Below are 22007 nucleotides of genomic sequence, written 5' to 3' on the forward strand. Positions count from 1 at the left end.
TTTTTAACTAAAATATTAACATCATTGACATCAGCAATATTGCTAAGCATTTTCTTTGATTCTTATTGATCCTCATTTTCTTCTTGCCATCTTTTAATGCTTTAAAAATTTACAATATGAAACAGTAAGAAACAGAATTGTAAACTGGTGTAGGTGAGGGTTAATGTACTATTTATCTTATAATAAATTGAATGTGAACAGTGCTGATATTTCTTTTGCTTTCCTTTTAAGCAGAATTGAATTTCACAATGAAGATACTATTTGCAATGTTTGCATTTCCAGCAGACAACAATATAGAGTGCAAAATTAGGCACTATGACTTTGTTGGTAAACAGTGCTCAGTATCTAGGACAGAATGGATGACCAACATCTTTAACTTCCCATTGATGAAATTTCTGATTTAAAAAATTCAAAATTTACCAACCGCAGATGTGAAGCTTTATACTATTTTTTTGACAGGCAGAATGGATAGTGAGAGAGAGAGAGAGAGAGAGAGAGAGAGAGAGAGAGGTTTTCCTTTGCTGTTCGTTCACCCTCCAATGGCCACCGCGGCCAGTGCGCTGCAGCTGGTGCATTGCGCTGATCCGATGGCAGGAGCCAGGTAATTATCCTGGTCTCCCATGGGGTGCAGGGCCCAAGCACTTGGGCCATCCTCCACTGCACTCCCTGGCCACAGCAGAGAGCTGGCCTGAAAGAGGGGCAACCGGGACAGAATCTGGCGCCCCGACCGGGACTAGAACCTGGTGTGCCGGCGCCGTAAGGTGGAGGATTAGCCTAGTGAGCCGCGGCGCCGGCCCGCTTTATACTATTTTTAGTCATAATGTGCATGCTTAAAACAAGCAAATATCATTCTGAATAATGGGATGGTAAAAAAAGAGCACGGGGTTCAAAGATTTCTTAACATAGATACACAAGGGAGCTTCAAGAAGGTTTATTAAAAGTAGAATTGTTTATTTTTTCAAAACTATTTAAATTCATACATAGTTTTTATTTTTTCTTTTAGTTTTCTTTAATACCAATCTCTGACATTATAAAGCTTCATTTTTGCTTTTTGTCCTTCGAGAATTTCTAAATATAAATTGAGTTAAAAGAATGTTCCAAAATCTGATATTTCATTAAAAGGCATTAAAATGTTTCTTAGGCATGAACGGATCCACTAGTCTTTTAGTTGTAGTTTTTTGGGGTTAACTGATAAAAAGAAACCAGGTAGGAAATGGCTAACAAACTGAGACTATCCTCACATGCCAAAATGCCACTATTTTTATTTCATTTGTGTCTTGGTTGGTCTGGAGGATCCTCTGCTGCTGGGTGGGCATGAGGTGTGCACTACAGGCAGGATCCTGGGATCGAGTTGCTGTACTCTGCAGTCTCCATCTTGAGGATATAGGATATTATGCTATCAAAGCATTGCAAATGGGATAAGTAAAAAAAAAAATTCTTCTGTTATGTTGGATCCCATGAACCTGGATGCTGGCAGGCAGACAAGAATCTGGGCCAATTGGTAGGTGTGTTCCAAGTAGGTTTTCTGAATATAACCCTGCGACTCCATCTGTGCCTTTTCCTGAAATTTTTTGGCTTGTTCAGTCAAACGTGGATGCTCAGGACTAAAGAGAACTATAACTTTAAGGTATGTATACTCATAGCTGCCTATATCCAGCTTTGCCATGCGGTTACAGAACTCCTACAGCTTCCAGATGTGCTCCATGACCTGTTTTATCTAGTAGATGGAGAGTGTGTCTTCCTGGATGCTGTTATGCAGGTGGTTTATAATGGCAGTCAGAATGGTGGAGAGTGTTGGGAAGCAAGACATCAACAGCACTGACAACTTGGAGGCTCTTGTCTAACATGGCCAAAAGACCCTTGAGGAAGGGAAGAGGGGGCTGCACACAGTGAACTCTGTCCTAGTTTCACAGAACACTGCATGGAGCAATAGGGAATTTGGCTGTATGAGAAGTGCACAACATCCTCCTTTCTCAATATTGTGGGTGATTTCATGTCTGTTTCCTCTCTGACGACCTAAGTCCTTACTGTAGTTATAGTTTTGTGGAAAACAAAGCCTCCCTGTCAAACCTCTCATACCAGACTCCATATTTCTTGTTTGAAAAAAAATTGGCTGATCTAAAGAAGATAGTCCCAGAGTCTTCACTCAGTGCCTTCGATCATTTTTCTACAGTATTTCAGACTCACTGGGTTGCTGCTTGAGAAAATAAGCAGCATAAGTTTTGCTCAATGTGGGGCTGGCACAGTTTGCATTTGCTATCTTTTCATCATCTGTAGTGCACTGCCAACCCCTGCTGCTCACTGCAGCTGTAGTCCTTGCCTTAGTCTTTCCTGCTTCTGATTGGGACAGAGGACTCATCCTGGCACACAGAACTTTCAGAGAGGAGAGAAATTCACCATGGCAGTTTGGGTAAATAGGGGTAATTGGTCCCATAAATACAGGTAGTCATGGGAAATTCAGCCACTGTGGAAAGAAGGCATTTCATAGCTATGAGAAAACGTATGCTAAAGACAAGAGGAGTAAAGTGTGCACATAGTTTCAATGCCTTTTGTAAATTACTATTCTAAGGGCCACCACCAAACATATAGCTTCTTCCTTTACAGTGGACTTCAGATACCACCACATGGGTTGAGTAATGGCCCCTGAATGAGAACTAAAGGCTTTTCAACATTTGGTTGAGGAACCAATTAAAATTGGGACCTCAGAGCTCTTAATAAAGTCATGAATAAGATGGGCACTTGAAGCCTGCACTCCTAGCTCCTCCTGCTATCCCTGCTCATTACCATATCATTATTTTGGAACTAAAAGATTGCTTTTGCTCTATTCCTCCCCATCCTAAAGACAAAGAGCGATTCACCTTTCCAGTGTAACAGTTAAATAATAATATCCCTACACCCTGATATCAGTGGACAGTCCTCCCCATGGGAATGAAAAATAGTCTTAATATATGCCAGTATTATGTTAATAAGGCTACACAACCTTTCCTTTGCCTATATCCCACAGTTTTCATTATATGGATTATATATTGGTAGGACATCCAGATGAGGATTATTTAGACAAAGCCTTTTGTGACCTTCAGGGCATGCTGTATAAACAGACTACATAGCACCAGAAAAAGTACAAAAGTAGAAACCTTTACAATATTTGGGAACAATAATTACTGACACAGCCATAAGATCTATAAAACCTCATTTGGAGTTAAAGAAAACTTTAAGGTTAAATGAGCTAGAAAAGCCCTAGGACATATTAATTGGTGTGGACCATATTTTTCCATTACTACTGCTCAAATGAGTCCTTTATTTCAATTATTGGAGGGAGATTCCACTTTAATTCAATAGGAATGGCTACTCTTCATGCTCAGGAAGTACTTTAATTGATAAAGTTTTGATAAAATGGAACTACATAGATAAAATCCAAGAAAAGGAAATACAATTACTTATAGTCCCTACCAAAAAAACAACCTTTGCGAATAATAAGCCAAAATTCAGAAGCAGGCATAGAGTATACCCATCTCTCTCATGTACTTCCTAACTTCATCACACCTTATTTAACTATGACTATGACTCTTAATAAGGAAGGCAGAAAAGTGTCAAGCTATTGTTGGGGTAGAGTATCATACCCTCATACTACATTTAAATAAACAAGAAGTAGAATATCTACATGAAAATGATCCCATAGGGCAAGCTACTCTACAACATTTTCTGGGAAAAATAAACTCCCACTACCCATCTAGGAAGATGCTCACTCACCTTACTTGCAAGACCCATGTTATGCCTCAAATGCTGAGTAGATATGCTGTTCCCCAGGCTGATACCCTATGTACAAATGGTAGTTCTACAGAGACAGCCACAATGACTTGTTATAAATCAAATCAAAAACTTTCTGTCCACAAGACTTGGCATAATATTCAGGGATCAGCACAAATTTTGAAATTAGTGGGTATTCACAATGACTTACAAATGACTTCCCAAGAGGTCAATGTCCTTACTGACCCTTTACAATCCTTATAAACTTCCTATATTAAACCAAAGAATACACCATTTGCAACTATTTTTTTACCTCTCTACAAAAATTTTTTATCACATAATAAGCCTTTTTACATCTTCCATATCAGAGTCCACTCTGGAATTCCTGGACAGCTAGCTGAATAAATGAGGCTACAGACAAACTTACTAGGATAAACATCCAATATTTAGAACAAGAAAAACTCAATCATCTGTTGCTACATCAAGATCCAACTATGCTAAATCAACAGTTTCTACAATTTACTACTCAGCAATCAAAATGTATTGTCTTGTCTTGCAACCAATACTCTCCATTCTAGCCATTAGGTCTATAAATGTCTGCCAACCCTAGAAGATTTAAAAAAATGCTGTTTGGCAAATGGATGTTACACATTTTCTGGAATTTGGAAAATTAAAATATGTCCATATAACTATAGATACTTTTTCTAATGCCTTAATGGCCTCCACTTTGACAGGAGAAACAGCCACACACATGCAATAAGTTGTTGTATTAAATATTTCTTATTTTTAGGCATTAATTTTCAGATTAAAACAGACAATGGCCCAGTATATTCAGGTCAATGGTTTCAGGACTTCTGCAGGCAGTGAAAAATTCAACATGTCACGGGCATTCCCTATAACAGTATAATTCAAGCTATTGTGGAGCACCATCATCAGAGATTAAAGGCACACATATAAAAAAATCACAAGGGGGGATCCCACTCTCAACATGCATTATTATCAAAAGCCTTACTAACTATTTTTTTACCTTAAATAACAAACAAGAAGCTCGTATTATGACTCATTGGACCCCATTAGCCTCTTGAACTCCGTTACCTCAGGTACAGTGGAAGGATCTCTAAACTAATCAATGGTGTGGTCCTAGCCCATTACTAACCTGTGGCAGAGGATATGCTTGTGTCTTTCCAAAAAATGAACCCAGATCACAATGGATCCCTCTCCTACACATCCAATCACACCATACAACAGGGGATAAAGAGGCTACACATCCCCAAAACACTGAGGGAGATCAAAAGTGGGCAGGACATGGAGAGTGCTGAAAGCACTTGTGGAACAAGCCAATAACTTAGGAAGAAGAGAAAGACAGGACATTTCCAAGCCTGAAAATTTATTAATCTTTTAGCGACACCTACGGTTAGCAATGTAAATGTTCAAGTAGTACATCGGGCTTCTGTTCCTTACCCACCTGGTATGCATGTGCTAGAATGGTATCAGGCAGCTCCATATTGGTGTGTAAATGATACAAAGTTATATCCAGGATCTGCATAATGGGATCATGACCCTAAAATAGAACATAAATCTCCTAAGGGAAGTGACAGAGGGACTTGTTAATTATGTTCAATTGGATTGTGACAAAAATTGGAGAGATATATATGTGTCACTACACCACAATGGAATAGCTCAATGTATAATCTGTCCATGATTAATCAGTACATCTCTGGATGGTGGAGTGTTCAAAATATGCAAGGGATTGTAAATTTGACAAAATGTAATTATGAATTGGCTAAAATTCATGTGGATGCTATCAATGAATCAGTGTTCACAAACCTGATTATAATTTTACTAAAGGCTTACATCAGATAAGTCTGGGGACTCTTACTTTATAGGGTGCTACCATAAATGTTCTTTGTATATTTCTTAAAATAATTTGGTGACTACTCTCTAACATTCATAAATCCCTGATGTTCACTGTGTATTATTTACAAAATAAAAACAGTGGAGAAAATGTTAGGGAACAAGACAGCCACAGTATTGACAGGTTTGAGGCTCTGTGTCTGCATGTGGCCAACAGACCCTTGAGGAAGTGAAGAGGGCAGTCCTGCCCAAGTGCCTGAAAGGCTTGGACTGAACTGGCCCAGTGCATGGAGAGGAAGAACAGGAAGGACACAGACTTGCAGATGTACTGCACATTGAGGTGCTTCGGCATCAGGCTGGGCATTGTCAGCTTAAACATGAAGTGTGTGTCTGAAAGGAGAGGGCCTTCAACCTCAATGGCAGGTGCTTACTGGTCTTGTCTGGTGACATGGATGCTCCCTCCTCCACTGGTGTCCATCTGTTTGATCAGGCTTGGTGGCCAGGAGCTGTCTGTGGTATTAAGTGCTTTAGCTAAGGTATCAAATGCCCTGCAATCTCACTTGCAGACTGGCCCTCTAGCTGGATTTCTGAAGTGTAACCATTGTTCAAGGATTCACTTAGGTTGACAAGGAGGTCACTACGTTTGCCAGTGTGCCTAAGCTCCCTGGCTTGTTTCTGCCTTGGAGTAAAGAGAATTGTGCCATCCTGGGCTGCTAGACATTCACAAGCATCCCTGCTCCTTCTATGTCTTGTGGATATCAGAGGACTTCTCAGGTCCTTCTGGATATAGATTTTCTCAGGTGAAGCAGCACAATTGCTCAGTTTCTCCCACTGCTATCAAAGGACATCTGTTTACTCTGTACAGATTCTATTTTAATGCTCATAGCCAAGCATTTTTTCAGCTGGCAAAACTGACAGTGATTGTAGTGATGTTTGCTGATGATGAAGTCTTGGTTGCTCTAGAAATTTTTTTTTTGCATGGTCCTTTTAAAGAAACCTTTGCAACCTTCACAACTGACAGCCACATAGTGATGGCCAGAGGCTTTGTCACCACAGACTGTACAGTACTCCACCACCTGGAGCTGCTGTAGGTCCATCCTGCCCAGAAATTGCTCCACAGAAGCAGAACCCATGACGACCTGGATCCTGCCAGGAACCAGGTTGGTGTAATGATCTGAAAGCACAGGGAGAGGCTGGCCATCCCTTAGAGATTCTGGTAGAGAGGTCTTTGTAGGTGGTAATTCAACCACTTGTGGGTCCCCATTCTGTAATGAACCAGCCCCTCCATATTTGTAGCCAAGGTGAAGCAAGATCCTTCGAGAACCTCAGGATTTGGCACCAAAGTGGCCTGGAAGCAGGTCTCATGTTGGCGGCGGGCAACCCCCAAAGAGGAGGGCAGGGCACAGTGAGACTGGGCCCCCTGAGTAGGTAGATGGCAAGAGCCTGGGGGTGCCACAGGGGTTGTGGGGAAGGAAGAAACTGTTATTGTTTTTGTCAGTGAAAGTTCAGTGTTCTTGACCCCATTGCTGTAGCCACTGCAGCCTGGGCACTGGGAGGAGGAGCACGAATGTTCTTCCTTTTCTCTGTGACAACCATGACACGCAGTTTTTCTAAAATACATATTTCCATGATTTCTAATCATATTATCTCAGATTCAGTATGCAGATATAGTATGACTTTTTTCCCAATATTAAAACATTCTTTGTGTAGCATGGTAACCTGAATTCATGAGTTAATGGTATTTATTTTTATTAGACAATGAAGTCCTATCCCATTTAATGAGCAATGCTTACTTCAACTTTCCCACATAACAGGAATGTCCTGGGAAGAAACCAAGTCAACATTCCTATTAACATTTCACTGATTTTTTTTAGATATACTTATTTAGCTGAAGGTCAGAGCTACAGGGAGAGATACAGAAAGACCCTGAAAGTGTGGGTTCACTCCTTGCAATGTCCAAGGTGGGTCAGGCCAAAACCAGGAGCTTCATCCATGTCTCCCACATGGGTGGTGGTGACCCACACACTCAGGCCATTTTCTGCTGCTTTTCCAGGCCATTACCATGGAGATGGATTAGAAACAAAGCCACCAGAACATAAACTGGCACCTATATGGGGGGCAGGAATTGCTGGTTGTAGCTTTACCCACTATGGCAAAATGAAGGCCCCTACTTCACTGAATTGCAGGAGACAATGGCCAGCTGTACCCAATGCCACCTCAGCTTACTTTTTAGTCTGGGTTCTCTTAGATTATCCTTGAATATTTCATTTTATCTACAAAATATCCTTCAAAAGGAAGAAAGTTTTAAAGCTAAATCTTTATAGGTTCTAGGTAAACATGCTTGAGTGGAAGGCAGTGTGTTTGTGCACTATGTGTATCACATATTGTGTTGCTGCAGGGGTGGTTTGCTATATAAAGTCCAGGACACCCTAATATTGTGTGGAACATAATTATACTAATATGTATGTTGTTTAACTGAAATTCAAATTCAACTAAATGTTCCATCTTTCTAACTCTGACTGCCTTACTCAAAAGACGCATAAAAGCTTCTCAAATTAACTAATAAAATGACAAACTGCTATCTATGTTGTATCATTGTGGTTATTTCCTTCTTGCTACCAAGTGTGTGAGGTTTCTTGGCTATCATATAAATTTCCACTCTCAACAACCATTTAACCAACTTCCCAGGTTATTACACTGATTCTTTTCTAGTCCTATCTTTAGGCTTCACAAAATGCCTCTCATAATTCTAAGTTGACTTCTATATTATTTTTAATAGAAAACTTTTATTTAATAAATATAAATTTCAAAAATACAACTTTTGGATTATAGCAGTTCTTTCCCCCATAATCACCCTCCCACCTGCAAACCATCCCATTTCCACTTCCTCTCTCATCTAATTCTTCATTAAGATTCATCTTTAATTATCTTTATATACAGAAGATCAACTCTATACCAAGTGAAGATTTCAGCAGTTTGCACCCACACAGACACACAAAGTATAAATTACTGTTTGAAGACTAGTTTTACTATTAATTCTCATAGAAAAACACATTAAGGACAGGGTTTCTACATGGGGTGCAAGTGCAGAGTGCCTCCTGTTGTTGATTTAAGAGTGTCAATTGTTAAATCAACTCCTACATTACTGTAGTAACATTCTACTGCACAGAAAAACTTCCTTTGTCAGCTGAGGCTATTAGTAATGCTCAAGCTATGATTCCTAATCAAAGCAGAGGAAGGCAGGATCACTGCTTCCATAACAATGACTACAACTCGACCTTTTGAGCCACAGCTCAAGCACCATGACTCTAAGAATAGGATGCCTTGTGTGAGGGAAGATTAGACTGTTTGTGCTCTTTGACCTAGTAATTTCATTTCAGGAATTTATGCTAAGGAAACAAACAAACAAAAAAACACAAAAACATACGCAGATGATGTTCCTTACAGGTTTACTTGTAATAGCAATAAATCAACAAATAAATAGAAACAAAAATGGAGGCCAACATTCAAATCTCCATCAGCATAGGATTAGGTATGTCCCAGATGGTGCACCAAACAAGATTAGTTTCCTAATGGGACCTTACCCTACTGTCCAGTCTCAACAAACTATGTGATCTCAAAAAAACACCAAAGACAAAAAAGCTCTCCATGCTTCAAATCCACCAATAGAATCTCATTTTATTTTTATTAATTATTTATTCATTTGAAAAAGCAAAAATTGCATTTTAATTAAAAACAAAAATATATTCATTATATATTAATTAATTATGAACAATGGGTATTTCAAAAGTTTGAGGGAAATAGAATTTAAGCTAAATTTATTTTAGTGGAAGAAATTTTGAAATCTATGTATATATGTGCTCTTTAAAAAGTAATAGGACATGTTTATTATAAAAATCTATACATAGATTCAAGTCTTTTTCAACAAAAATAATCTCTTAATTCCATTTTGCATGAACTATTTGAAACATCATTGTCTGCATTGTTCTGAAAGATGTACACATTGTAGAATGACCAAACAGTGAATTAACACATATATCATCTTGCACATTTTTAAGAGGTAGTAGTCCTTAAATCTATTTTTTTCAACAACTTTAGAGAATACAATACATTTTTATTAACCATAGTCACCATGTTTCACATTTTATTCATGTCCCAGCTCAATCATCTTCTATCTTTTGATTATACACGCACATTTTTCTTCTGTTAATTAAGATCTTCAACTTTGTCTATTGAACTTAAATGTTCTTTTCCTAGTTTCCTTAATGTTACCCTATTATTATGCTTTAATATTAAATATTACCAATTAGTTATGTCTTTCAAACTACTAAAGCTAAACTAACATTTAACCCTGTACTAGGACCTGTCACATTACAACATTTTATTTTTTTCTCCAGAGCTCTTTAAAACGAACTATTTTTACACAAAGTTTTATTTTGTACTACCTTCTTGAAATATGCTCTATGAGGTCAGAGTTTTTGACATTCAGCCCACTCCAGAATGTAGAATGAATTATAGAAAATTCAGATATATGAACTTCATTTTCAACACAAGTTAGCAATTAACAGGCAGCCCCATAAACTAAAAAACAAACTAAAACAAACAAAATAATCCAGAAAACTGAAAATCAGAGCAATTATATTTGTTATGAAAGAGTGCTTTATAGGCTGATAATGCAGAATTAGTCAGTAGTAAATACGGAAGTGTCTACCTTTGAAGGTCCGGGAAAGTTTACTTGCTTCTCTAAAAGAAAACAGGAGAGACATGGCTCAATGAGGATATGATACATTTTGAGGGGCTACAGTCCTTTTGTAGACATGGAAAGGGTAGTTGATGGGCTGTGACTACCTGAGCATATAAGTGTAAAGAATGGGTCTCTGATGGTTGAGGCACTAATTCACCAATCAGAATAGATGGACTTCAGGAACAAAAATGGAGACATGCATAGCCTGTGATGGTTGCAGGCACATGTGGGTGGAGACACTGGGAGTCAGACAGGGCATGCACATATAGGGTTTGTAGACATGAAATGTAATAAAGTGGATACAAATAAACCATTGCTTGGAGATAATTTATAGTCTTAGATGATTATGTCAGAATAAAACACTGAAAAGCAATCATTATAGCTTCCTTGTCAAGAATTTAAAAGAAAATTAGAAGAATATTGAATGAAGGAAAGAAAAAGTAAAAGTAGACATCTATCAAATACCATTAAAAATACCACACATAAAAAAGGATCCAATGATTTTTAAAGAAAAATGTTAATAAAGTTAATAAACCATTAATAAAGGGAATTAGGGAGACATAGGGAAAAGTAACACAAATAACCAATTTCAGTAATTATACAGAATCATCCTTTTGTAGAGGTTATAGCCCTGGCCTGAAACACTGGCATCCCATATGGGTGGCAGTTGGAGTCCTGGCTGCTCCTCTTCCCATCAATCTCTCTGCTATGGCCTGGGAAAGCAGTAGAAAATGGGAAATGATCCAAGTTCTTTGACCACTGCACCTGCATGGGAGACCGAGAAGAAGCTCCTGGCTCCTGGCTTCAGATCTGCACAGCTCTGACCATTGTGGCCATCTGGAGAATGAACCAGCAGATGGAAGACTTCTCTCTCTCTCTCTCTCTCTCTCTCTCTCTCTCTCTCTTTCTCTCTTTCCCTCCCTCTCACTCTCTCTCTCTACTTCTCTCTTTAACTTTGTATTTCAAATATATAAATCTCTAAAAAAATACACCATGTTTTGAAAATTGAATTTCCAAAACACAAGTGTAACATAAAACAATATAGGGTGATTACTGACACCATAAATAAGAGTGTCAAATTGTTAAGTCAACAACAGGAGTCACTGTGCACTTACTCCTCATGTAGGATCTCTGTCCTTAATGTGCTGTACATTGTGATTTAATGCTATAACTAGTACTCAAACAGTATTTTTCACTTTGTGTTTCTGTGTGGGTGCAAACTGTTGAAAGCTTTACTTAATACATGCTAAACTGATCTTCTGTATATAAAGAGAATTGAAAATGAATCTTGATGTGAATGGAAGGGGAGAGGGAGCAAGAGAGAGGAGGGTTGTGGGTGGGAGGGAAGTTATGGGCGGGGGGAGGTCATTGTAATCCATAAACTGTACTTTGGAAATTTATATTCATTAAATAAAAGTTAAAAAAACCCATAAAACAGGAAAGCTCCTAAGTAAGTTGAATCACATTTTGAAAATCCCAAACAACCAACCAAGAAAAAAGTCACACAGTAAAAATTTCAGGTCCAGATTTACAGAATGCTCCAGAGTTTTAAGGTAGAAAAAAACAGATCTACATTTCCAAGACCTACCCAAAGTAAAAATAAGCAGAGAACATTTTTAAATTTCCTTTGGAAAATCAATGTTTCTTTGATGATGAAGCAAGTGGACCAGGCTATGAAATAAAAAATAAGTTTTTTAAAAGCATCCATTCATAAACTGAGCTATAGGTATCCAAAGCAAAGTAATAATGCAATAAATTAAACCACATAAGAAAACATCAATAGCAAGCAAGATATAATAAAAATGAAACAGTCGTTAAAGTTCTCGGACAAGTCATCCAGGTAGGTAAAATTACAGGAAGAAAAACCACATCATCATGTAGGTTACATGTTGTAAAGCATTTAATAAGGTTCAGCATCTAGTAAAAAAATTAAAAACTGCTAGCAGAACATTGAAATAATAAAAGCCAGTGAGTTCATTACTGTGATCAAGATTGAAAGGAACTTACAAAAACAGTGTAACTAGTATAGGATCACTGTATTATTCCCCCCCTGGAAGTAAACCTAGACCATGATACCTGTACTATCTCTCTTCAGCTTTCTATTGCAGGAGTAGTCAGGGAAATAAAACAGTAAAAAGAAGCTACAAGGTGCAAAAATCAACTTCTAAGTAACAAAATGTTACTATATTGGATGCTGCTTTTATACAGAGATGAAGTCTAAAAACATACAAGGGATAAATGAAATTACTGGAGAAATCAATATATAAATAATACATAAAATATATAAAATCCACTGGATTACTAAGTACAGCAAGGAATACAAAATAATATTAAAGGACAATAGGTAGACTAGAAAAAAGTCTGCAAGAGAAATGGAAAAAAGGATGAAAGTTTTAATATCTTTAAGTATTCTTAAAATTAAATTAAAAAAATGAATGAAAAGAAAAACAAAGGCTTGGAAGGCAATAAACTGCCTCTAAATTATAACTGACCTGAATGAAGTAGGCTGCTGCAACCCCCAGGCAGGATCCTCTCAGGAACAGGGACCAGGGAGGCAGGAGGGGCCAGCAGGTGGCAGGACCGGGAGGTGAAAACCCCTCCTGCTGCTTGGGAGGTGATGTGAGGACTCTGTCAGAACTAACCCGGGACCGGCCCCTACTTTTCTCCCCTGTGATCCCTGAAGATACACGTCTGCGCTGTGGAGGGTGCTGATTGGCTCCGTTCTGTATTACGTGTGCGTGCCCTCGGCTACACAAACTGTCCAATCAGGGGCGCTTGCGTAAACAATACATAATCGCGCGGGATCTTGACGCCACAGTAGTCTTCCGGTTTTGCCGTGGAGAGAGGTCCAGGAGGAGTTTTCACGGATGGGAACCTGAGAAGGTGAGGAGCGTCCGTTCTTTGTTTTCTGATCTTCCTTCACGCAGGACGCCTAGCAGAGGTGAGTGTGTGGGACAGGGAGTGCGCGGAGGGGTAGGGGGGAGTTGGCAGAAGTTGACGTTCTGCCTGGCAGGACTCGCAGGGCTCCGGAGGTTGTCCCTGGGCCTCATGTCACTGCTGGCACCTCACTTCCTTCGCCCCCCGCTGCTCCACGGTGTAGGCCTGGACTGGCACCTGGGACTCCGGGCTTCCTGTCGCTTCCTCACAGAGACTTGTCAGCCCAGAGCCATCTCTGGGCAGCTGTGTGGCAGCAGTCGCCCATCTTCCCCGATTGTGCAGTGGGGGTGAGCGGTCGTTTGGGAGAACCCGTGCTGGGGGTGGGAGGGTGCATGCAGGCGAGCAGCTGTCCTCTATGGGGTCCTCGGTTCCCCTTCTCCTCCCAGGGCTGACCCTACTCTGACTATGTCAGAGGCAGGGTCTCATTTCGCAAACTCTGACCTCTCAGCATAGCTCTTTCTGGGAGTCTGATATCAGTGTTTGAGACTAGACAAGTTAAAATGAAAGCTGTGTGGTTCAAGGCTTTTGGTCCAGGTTTTAGTGGGGCAGGGGGACACTGTGTTTGATACTTGAATGTCATTTTATCACGCACACATTCCCTTAACAGGCTGTCATCTGTGTTTGAACTTTCAAAATAGAAACTTCGGTTACATTTATGAGTGTTTTAAAAAAGATTTCTGTTCCATGATTACCTTCCCAGTCCCAAAGATAAAGTAAAACTTAGATTCCTAAGTTATTTTTAATTTGTATTTTAACAAGGTAATTTTTCAAGATTATTTGAGTACAATTGACAAAATTGGTTTTTACTGAAGGCGTGCAACCTGATATTTTGATACATTACTGGAATTTCAAAAGTATATGGAAAATTAACATTATTTTTAAACCTATTTTCACAAAACATTTGGAGTCCCCATGTGCATATATATCATGAAATTATTAGGACAATCCAACTTTCATATCCATCAACTTACATCATTCTTAAAAGAGTACTTAAGTTTTTAATAAGTTATATCTAATGCTGTATTCATCTCATTATTGTGTTTTATATTATATCTCAAGGAGTTAATTGATCCCATAATTGTAAATGTGTATTGTTCAAATAACATCTTTCCATTTCCTCCACACTCAGGCTCATGGTAACCACCATTCTGTTCCGTCTTTCATTTGACTTTATTATATTCCACATATACATGAGAGTATGTGGTATTTATTATTCTCTGTGATATTCCAAATAGTGTAATGTCCACATCAGTGCTTTTGGATCCAAATTGTGAAAAATTTCAGAATTTGCTTTTCTCCACATCTGATTCAGCATTTAACACTTTTGATTTTATTTTACTTTTTGATAATATCTTTTTAGCCTATGTGAGGTAGTAGGCATTATGGTTTTTATTAGCATTGCTGAGCCATTTTTCATAGGATTGCTTGCATATGTTGGTTGGAAAATCTGATCAAATACTTTGTCCATTTTTATTACAGTATTTGCTTTTGCAATATGTATGTTCTTTATATTATTACATTACTCTTACTATCATCTGCCAAGATTTTCTCTCATTTATTTCTTTCTTAATTTTTTCTGTTAGTATGCAGAATCTTTCTTCAGTTTTTAAAAATATTTATTTATTTGAAAGGAGAGTTACAGAGAGACAGAAGCAGACAGACAGCAAGAGACATCTTCCATTTTCTGGTTCACTCCCCAAATGGCTGCAATGGCCAGAGCTGGGCTGATCTGTACCCACAAGTCAGGAGTTTCTTTTGGGTCTCCCAAGCTCTTGGGCCATCTTCTACTGCCCTTCCAGGCCATAGCAGAGAACTGGATGGGAAGTGGAGGAGCCGGCACTCAAATCAGTGTGCACATGGGATGCCAGCACTTTAGGGGGCAGGTTTTTATTTTTCTCTGCTATGCCACAGCTCTGGTGACATCTTCAGCTTTGTTTTAAATCTATAAACCTTTTATTTAAGATATAAAAACTTCAAGCATTTTGTAAATACAAATTTAGGAACATAGTGATCCTTTCCATCCTGGCCTCCCTCTCACCTGCACCCCCCCACCCTTCTTCCTCTTCCCCCTCCTATTCCCAACCTTATTTTTTGCTAAGATTTATCTAAGATATATTTTCTATTAACTTTAAACACAAAAGATTAACCCTACACTAAATAAAGAGTTAAACAAATAGCATGAAAACAACAACAACAACAACAACACTGTTCCTCAACAGTGGAGACAAGGGCTGTTCAATGTCATTACATCTCAAAGTGTCACTTGCATTTCTATAGATTACCTTTGAGGCATACTTTAGTTACCACAGATCAGGGAGTTCATTTAGTATTTGTCTTTCTGAGACTGACTTCCTTCACTGAATATAATATTTTCCAAATGAAAATGAAAGTATTCCATTTTCATTTTTTTTTGCAATCATACTTCCTTATTTTTGCTTTTGTCACCTATGCGTTTTGTGTCATATCCAAATTATTGCTGAAGCTAAAGACAATGGATTTGCTCCCAGTATTTAAGGAGCTTTAAGTTCTGAGATCTTCTGTGTAAGCCTTCAATCCATTTGGATTGATTTTCAGGCATGGTGTAATATAATGATTCACTTTCAGATTCTGGCATGTGGATGGCCAATTTGCCCCTGCCTCCAATGCTGGCCCCCAAAATGTCCAATGAGTACACTCAGTGAACCCATTGTCACTTTATCAAGCGCCCCTGATGCTGTGCCTGGAGCTGAACAGTGATAAGGTAGAAACTGGCAGAGTCCAGTTTTACCATCACTTGCTATCTCATCTCCCAGGCCCATCTTGCTGTGCTCTGTTGCTCTGCCCTGTCTGTATTGGGATACCACAGAAGGGGAGAATTCAGGGAGAGGGACATGAGAAGAGTTTGGGATGATGGGGAGAAACAGACCGTGCAGTGATGGGGTTGGGCTCATGGGGCTGTGTCCCCTCTCTGCAAGCCAGAGATGTGGAGGTAATTCAAAACTTTCCTGGAGGGATGGACATTGTGTTACAACCTTGTTTAGAATGCACATGTCCCATATTGGGGTGTCTGGGCTAAAGTTACATCTTCCACTTCCAGCTTCCTGCTAATGTGTGTTCCTGGATGGGGGGGAGTGATAGTTGAGGTAGTGAATCCTTGCCACCCACCTGAGAGACCCAGGTTGAGTTCCTGGCTTCAGCTTGGTCTGGCATGGCCATAGCTTTATTGGGCATTTGTGAAGTGAACAAATAGATGAGGGTGTTCTCTCTTCCTCTCTGTCTCTGTGCACATCTCTTTTTCTTCCACACTAATTAATTAATGAATTTGTAAAAACTGCATGGAATAATTGGTACCAAATCAGAGTTAAATTATAGGAGTAAGTTCCTAGTGTTACATAGCATATTGGAGTAACTATAGTCCATAATCTTATATTTTATGAACAAATAGAATTGTGAATTGTAATTTTGAGAAGGGAATGTGTTGTTTACCCTGATTTGATCAATACACATGGATTAAAAGCTCATACTGTATTCCATAGATATGTACAATTATTGTCAATAAAAAATTAAAAAACAACATTTTACTTAGTGTATAATGTTACAAGTTGTTGAAATATTTAAGTTAGTATCACAATTAATGTGATCTTTGGAAGTAGTTTATTAATACAAATATAATCTAGAACACATGGACTGATATTTTGTCATGTTAAGTGGAGCAATCAGGAGGCAGTATTTTACCTTAAATTAATGATTAATATTTTAAACTGTTTCATGTAAGAAAAAAATAAATTATTTCTTAAAGTGTATATGGAATAAGAATTAGGGCAATATCAAACAAGAAATGTGGAATTAAATGTTGGGTTAATTTTGATGCAGAAATTTCTTGAAACATATGTATAGTTCTTTCATACAAAATATTGTCCATGAATTTAAAGTCCCCTCATATTCATGCTTTCAAATATTTTTGAAATAAAATGAACATATTTTAATTTCATGTTCCACAAAATACTTGAAGCCCCCTCATATTTATTGGTTTTTAGTTTCTTCTGTGAAGCCCAAACTCATAAGCCTGTCTGTGCAGTCCTAACTGTCCCATGTTTTCAGTGTGTGTTCCATGCTTTGTACTACTTTGGTAGTCATATAATCATAAGCACAGTATAAGATAAGCCCATTTTCATTAATTCCACAAATGTTTCATATTATTTACAGTACCTCTTCATGACTATTAGTCCCAGACAGGTCTTAATCCAAATTTTGTCTCCAGACATTGACCTTTTCTGGACTGACCCATAATTGGACTCATATAGTGTTACAGTATGTGTGGTTTTGCTTTTTATTTCTTTTCTCTCTTTTTTCATTTTTTGAGTTTCATTACTTTTGTAGTCTGTCATTTAATAGTTATTTTTGATTTCTAAATACTATAGCATTATAAAAGATATACTACATATTGTTGTTTTTCCACATCAGTATTTGGGTTGCTTTCACATTTGGGTTTCATGAATATTGCTGAAGTGAGTATTTGGGTGCATGCGGGCTTTGTATCTTTTAGTGATGTATCTTGGAAGGAAACTGCTGAGGCAATCAATAATCCCATGTAAAACATGCTGAGAAACTGCCAAATTATTTTTCCTAGTGGTCTCACAGTTTTATTGGAAGTTTGTTTACCTATGGCTGAATCAGTCATTTTATTGACTGTGAAGTTGGATTGTCCAGAGGCTTTGATTTGCATTTTCACAACGACTAACTTTAAGCATACCTCTTTTGTAATATTAAAATGTGTTACTGAAATCACTGCTTCATTTTATTATGCTTTTTAATTATACTTTGTAATTTTAGTATAAAATCCATGGTCTTATTTTAATTCCTTAGTGCTATTTTCATTCTGTGATGCTACATTGAATGTTCTCATTGATTATATTTTCAGAATGTTCATTGCTACTAAACAGAAATATGATTGATATTTGAATCTTTTATATTTTGCAACATTACTGAATTTTACTTTGAGTGGGTCTATAGTGAGTTCCTTAGGATATATTTTACATACAAGATTATGTGTTAGGCATTACAAGCCAAGTTTGCTCTTTTGTTTCTAATTTGGAGAGTTGAATTTTTTATTATGAGGTCTTTAGCAGAATCCTGTAATACACTGTTGAGTAGAACTCCTAAGAGTATTTGTGGTTTGTTTTCATCTTATAGGAGTTTACTGTAGATTTCCCATAGGTGCCCTTCTTGAAGTTCTCTTCAATTCCTAGTTTGTTTAGGGTTTTAATCATAAACTGCATTAGTCAAAAATTTTCCTCTATCAATGAGGATATCAAATTTTGATTTCCTTTTATTAGCATAAATTATTACATTAATTATTTATCTGTAACATTTTCTTTGTTTATATTTGAGAACTACATAGAGATAGAGCTCCTACCTTTTGGTTCACTCCCCAAATGTCTGCAGTAACCAGGTCTGGGATAGAACTGAGACCAGAGCCAGAAGCCAGAAACACAATCATGGCCTCCTATTTTGCTGGCAGGGAGCCAGTTGTACCATCACCACTGCCTCCTAGAGTCCAAATTGACAAGAAACTGGAGTCAGGAGTCAGAGCTAAACATTGAACTGTAATATGGAGTGAAGGCATCTTAGCCAGCATCTTAAATGATGGGCCGAATGCCCACACTTAACCTCTGTAGTCTGCTCCTTTGGTCTATCTGTTTTTGCAGTAATAATGCATTGTTTTGATGACTTTTGCTTTTGATATTTATCATATTTTCAGTAATACTTTGTGTATTTGAATTGTTGACATTCCATGTGAATTTTCTGTATAGTTTTTTTTTTTAATTTCTGCTAAAAGTAAGTATTGGAATGTTATAAAGAATATGTTGAATTTATAGATCACTTCAGATCATATTGATTTCATTTTTAATGAAAGTTTTTCTCTTTTTAAAAAATTGTTTGAAAGACATAGTTACATACAGTGAGAGAGATCTTCCATCCACTAGTTCACTCCCCAAATAGCTGCAACAGCTGGGGTTGAAACAGGCCAAAGCCAGTAGCTTCTTCTGGGTCTCCCACGTGGGTGCCATGAGCCCAAGGACTTGGGCCATGCTACACTGATTTTCCCAGGTGCTTTAGCAGGGAGCTAGATCAGAAATGGAGCAGCTGGTTTTGAACCAGCTCCCATAAGAATGTCAGCATCACAGCAGCAGTTTTACCCACTATACCACAAAGCCAGCCCCAATACTGATTTCTTACATATATTTTATAATCCACAAACACAGGATATATTTCCATTTACTTGGGCCATCTTTAATTCCTATCAGTAATCCTTTATAGTTTTCAGTGTTTAGATATTTTATTTCATTGGTTAAATTTATTCCTAATTATTTTATTCCTTTTGATGCTATTGAAAATTCAGTTGTTCTTGTTATTTCCTTTATTATTGTTAATTTTTAGTTTATAAAAAGACAGCTACTTTTACTATGCTTATTTTGTATTATGAAACTTTGTTGTATTTGATTATATTAACAATTTTACTGGAGAATCTTTAATATCCTCTACATGAACGGTCATGCAAATAAGGCTGCAGAAAGGTTCTGTTGTTTGTCCTGTGAGAGTCAGAAATCTGTCTGCTGGGCCGGCGCCGCAGCTTACTAGGCTAATCTTCCACCTTACGGCGCCGTCACACTGGGTTCTAGTCCCGGTAGGGGCACCAGATTCTGTCCCAGTTGCCCCTCTTCCAGGCCAGCTCTCTGCTGTGGCCAGGGAGTGCAGTGGAGGATGGCCCAAGTGCTTGGGCCCTGCACCCCATGGGAGACCAGGATAAGCACCTGGCTCCTGGCTCCTGCCATCGGATCAGTGCGGTGTGCTGGCCGCAGCACGCTGGCTGCAGCGGCCATTGGAGGGTGAACCAACAACAAAAAGGAAGACCTTTCTCTCTGTCTGTCTCTCACTGTCCACTCTGCCTGTCAAAAAAAAAAAAAAAAAAAAAAAAAAAAGGAACGCGGGGTATCGGCGCCACAGGCGGAGGATTAGCCAATTGAGCCATGGTGCTGCCACCCCCCCCCCCAAAAAAAAAGAAATCTGTCTGCTGGACATTGGGCTAACACTGCCAACAAAATCCACAGAATCACCCAGGGCATCACACCACCTCTGCTTCATACATTCCCAGTTAGACACTACAGCTTCTTAAGGGATATCTTACACCCTATAATGTGTATTGTGTGCTTATAGCAGCAGTCTATAAGCATGACAGATCCAATGGGATTATTTGAGACTCAGGTCCTCTAAATTGCATAAACAAGAGTTTTGGTAGCTGTGAAATAGTGATTCTGAGAGCACCAGGTGACTGCTGCCTGCACTTCAAGTTCTTACTGTTCTAGCCTAGCACATAAGCGATGGCCACATCTACTGTCAGGAAGAGGAAGATTGCTGCCCATACTAAGGAACTCCATACCAAGGTATGACCTTTGATAGAGATGGAAATAGAAAGCCTGTTCAAAGACCCAAGACAAAGACTCAGTGAGAAAGACACACCTGGTGCACATATGTTCCTGACAGGAAGTGATCTGTAACTCAACAGACAGGGACTGGAGAGCTGATAGCCATCACTGAAAAGATGCCAAGATCATCTCAAAAGCACAGTTGATGGTGTCCTAGGTGCAGAATGCTTGTTTGGAGACTGACAAATTGCATATTGCAGCATAAATTTTCTTACAACAAATGATGGTGCACAATTGAGAAAAGAGCTGCTGAGGCATTTAGGTGTTTTTCATAGAGTTTATCTGACTGCCATCCCTGTGGGACAGGAAGAAGACCAGAGTAGTCCCATTCTGCCACATTTGGGTTCAGCAGTTTATTAAAACTTTAATCAGTGTTATTCGTGTTAAAGGCACTAAGACAGATATTCTATCCACTGATTCTCTCATCAAATGCTCACAATAGCTGGGACTGAGCCAGCCTGAAGTGAAGATCCCAGAACTCAGTCTGGGTGGCAGAGACCCAAGTTGTTGAGCTATCACTTGCTGCCTTCTAGAGTGTGTTTTAGCAAGAAGCTGGATTGGTAGTAGTGTGGGGTCTCAAACCTATGTGCTCAGATGCAGGATGTGGGCCTCTAAAGATCTATCTTAAGTGTAGTTCCCAAATGCTGATTCATCTATTATTTTATGAGGACTCCCAATGGAGGCCAAACCCACTCTCCTGGCTCTGATGATCACAGCCCCTAAAGTTCCCAGGCACAATCATCCAAGGAGTCTTCACAGCATCAGACTCCTGCTGTGCTACATATCCAGTGTACCACCAGGTGCTGTTCTCCCTGACTTCTCTCCATCCATTATCCACAGGCTAGCACCCAATCTGGCCATCCACAACAAAGTCAGAATGCTCTCTACTGATGTGGTGGTGAGAGGGACTTCTAAGATGACTCATTTCAAGTAAATCTCATGGGTTCCTCTAGTCCTTCCTTGACATCCAGGTGGCCCATCTACCCAGATAACCACCAGTAGCTAGCCCCTGGCATACTAGGCCTGGAACCCCACAGGCACCCCTCTGGATGACAGTCACCTGTTTACTGGCTCATGGCATAGACAATCATGGCCTTATTGGAACTGAATATAGGCCATTTGGTCTTCAACTCATTAGTGCAGTGCACTAGCCCTGCTGGGTCATTAAGAAGAAGGCTAGCCCTTAGCATACTCTTATGGTCATCATTCTTAAGGCCATGTTTTACATCTCCGGTGTTGTTCTTTCCCAGCTCTCATTT

At 38.9% G+C, this 22007-nt stretch overlaps 1 protein-coding gene, 1 long non-coding RNA gene and 2 pseudogenes across 2 annotated transcripts in view; 1 reads left to right on the forward strand and 3 right to left on the reverse strand.

The window, feature by feature from the left end:
* Window positions 1–1326: 1326 nt before the first annotated feature.
* Window positions 1327–1956, reverse strand: LOC149119438 (nuclear receptor subfamily 2 group C member 2 pseudogene; annotated as a pseudogene).
* A 3208-nt stretch (window positions 1957–5164) lies between these two features.
* LOC127486032 (uncharacterized) lies at window positions 5165–13074 on the reverse strand. Its single transcript, XR_016228742.1, has 3 exons — window positions 12838–13074; window positions 10313–10344; window positions 5165–5308 (listed from the first exon to the last, which is right to left on the reverse strand). It is a non-coding gene; the product is annotated as an uncharacterized LOC127486032 (long non-coding RNA).
* LOC149119439 (nuclear receptor subfamily 2 group C member 2 pseudogene) lies at window positions 5723–7197 on the reverse strand (annotated as a pseudogene).
* Window positions 13075–13127: 53 nt separating the features above from the next.
* LOC149119440 (zinc finger protein 717-like) overlaps window positions 13128–22007 on the forward strand; it is a 117413-nt gene continuing 108533 nt past the window's right edge. Inside the window, exon 1 of the mRNA XM_089325243.1 lies at window positions 13128–13228. The gene's annotated coding sequence lies outside the window, so the exon portion shown is untranslated. The remainder of the gene's footprint in view (window positions 13229–22007) is intronic.

This window comes from Oryctolagus cuniculus, chromosome Y (genome assembly GCF_051225735.1).
Source record: "Oryctolagus cuniculus isolate XC-2025 breed Fujian yellow rabbit chromosome Y, ASM5122573v1, whole genome shotgun sequence".
Lineage (NCBI taxonomy): Eukaryota > Metazoa > Chordata > Mammalia > Lagomorpha > Leporidae > Oryctolagus > Oryctolagus cuniculus.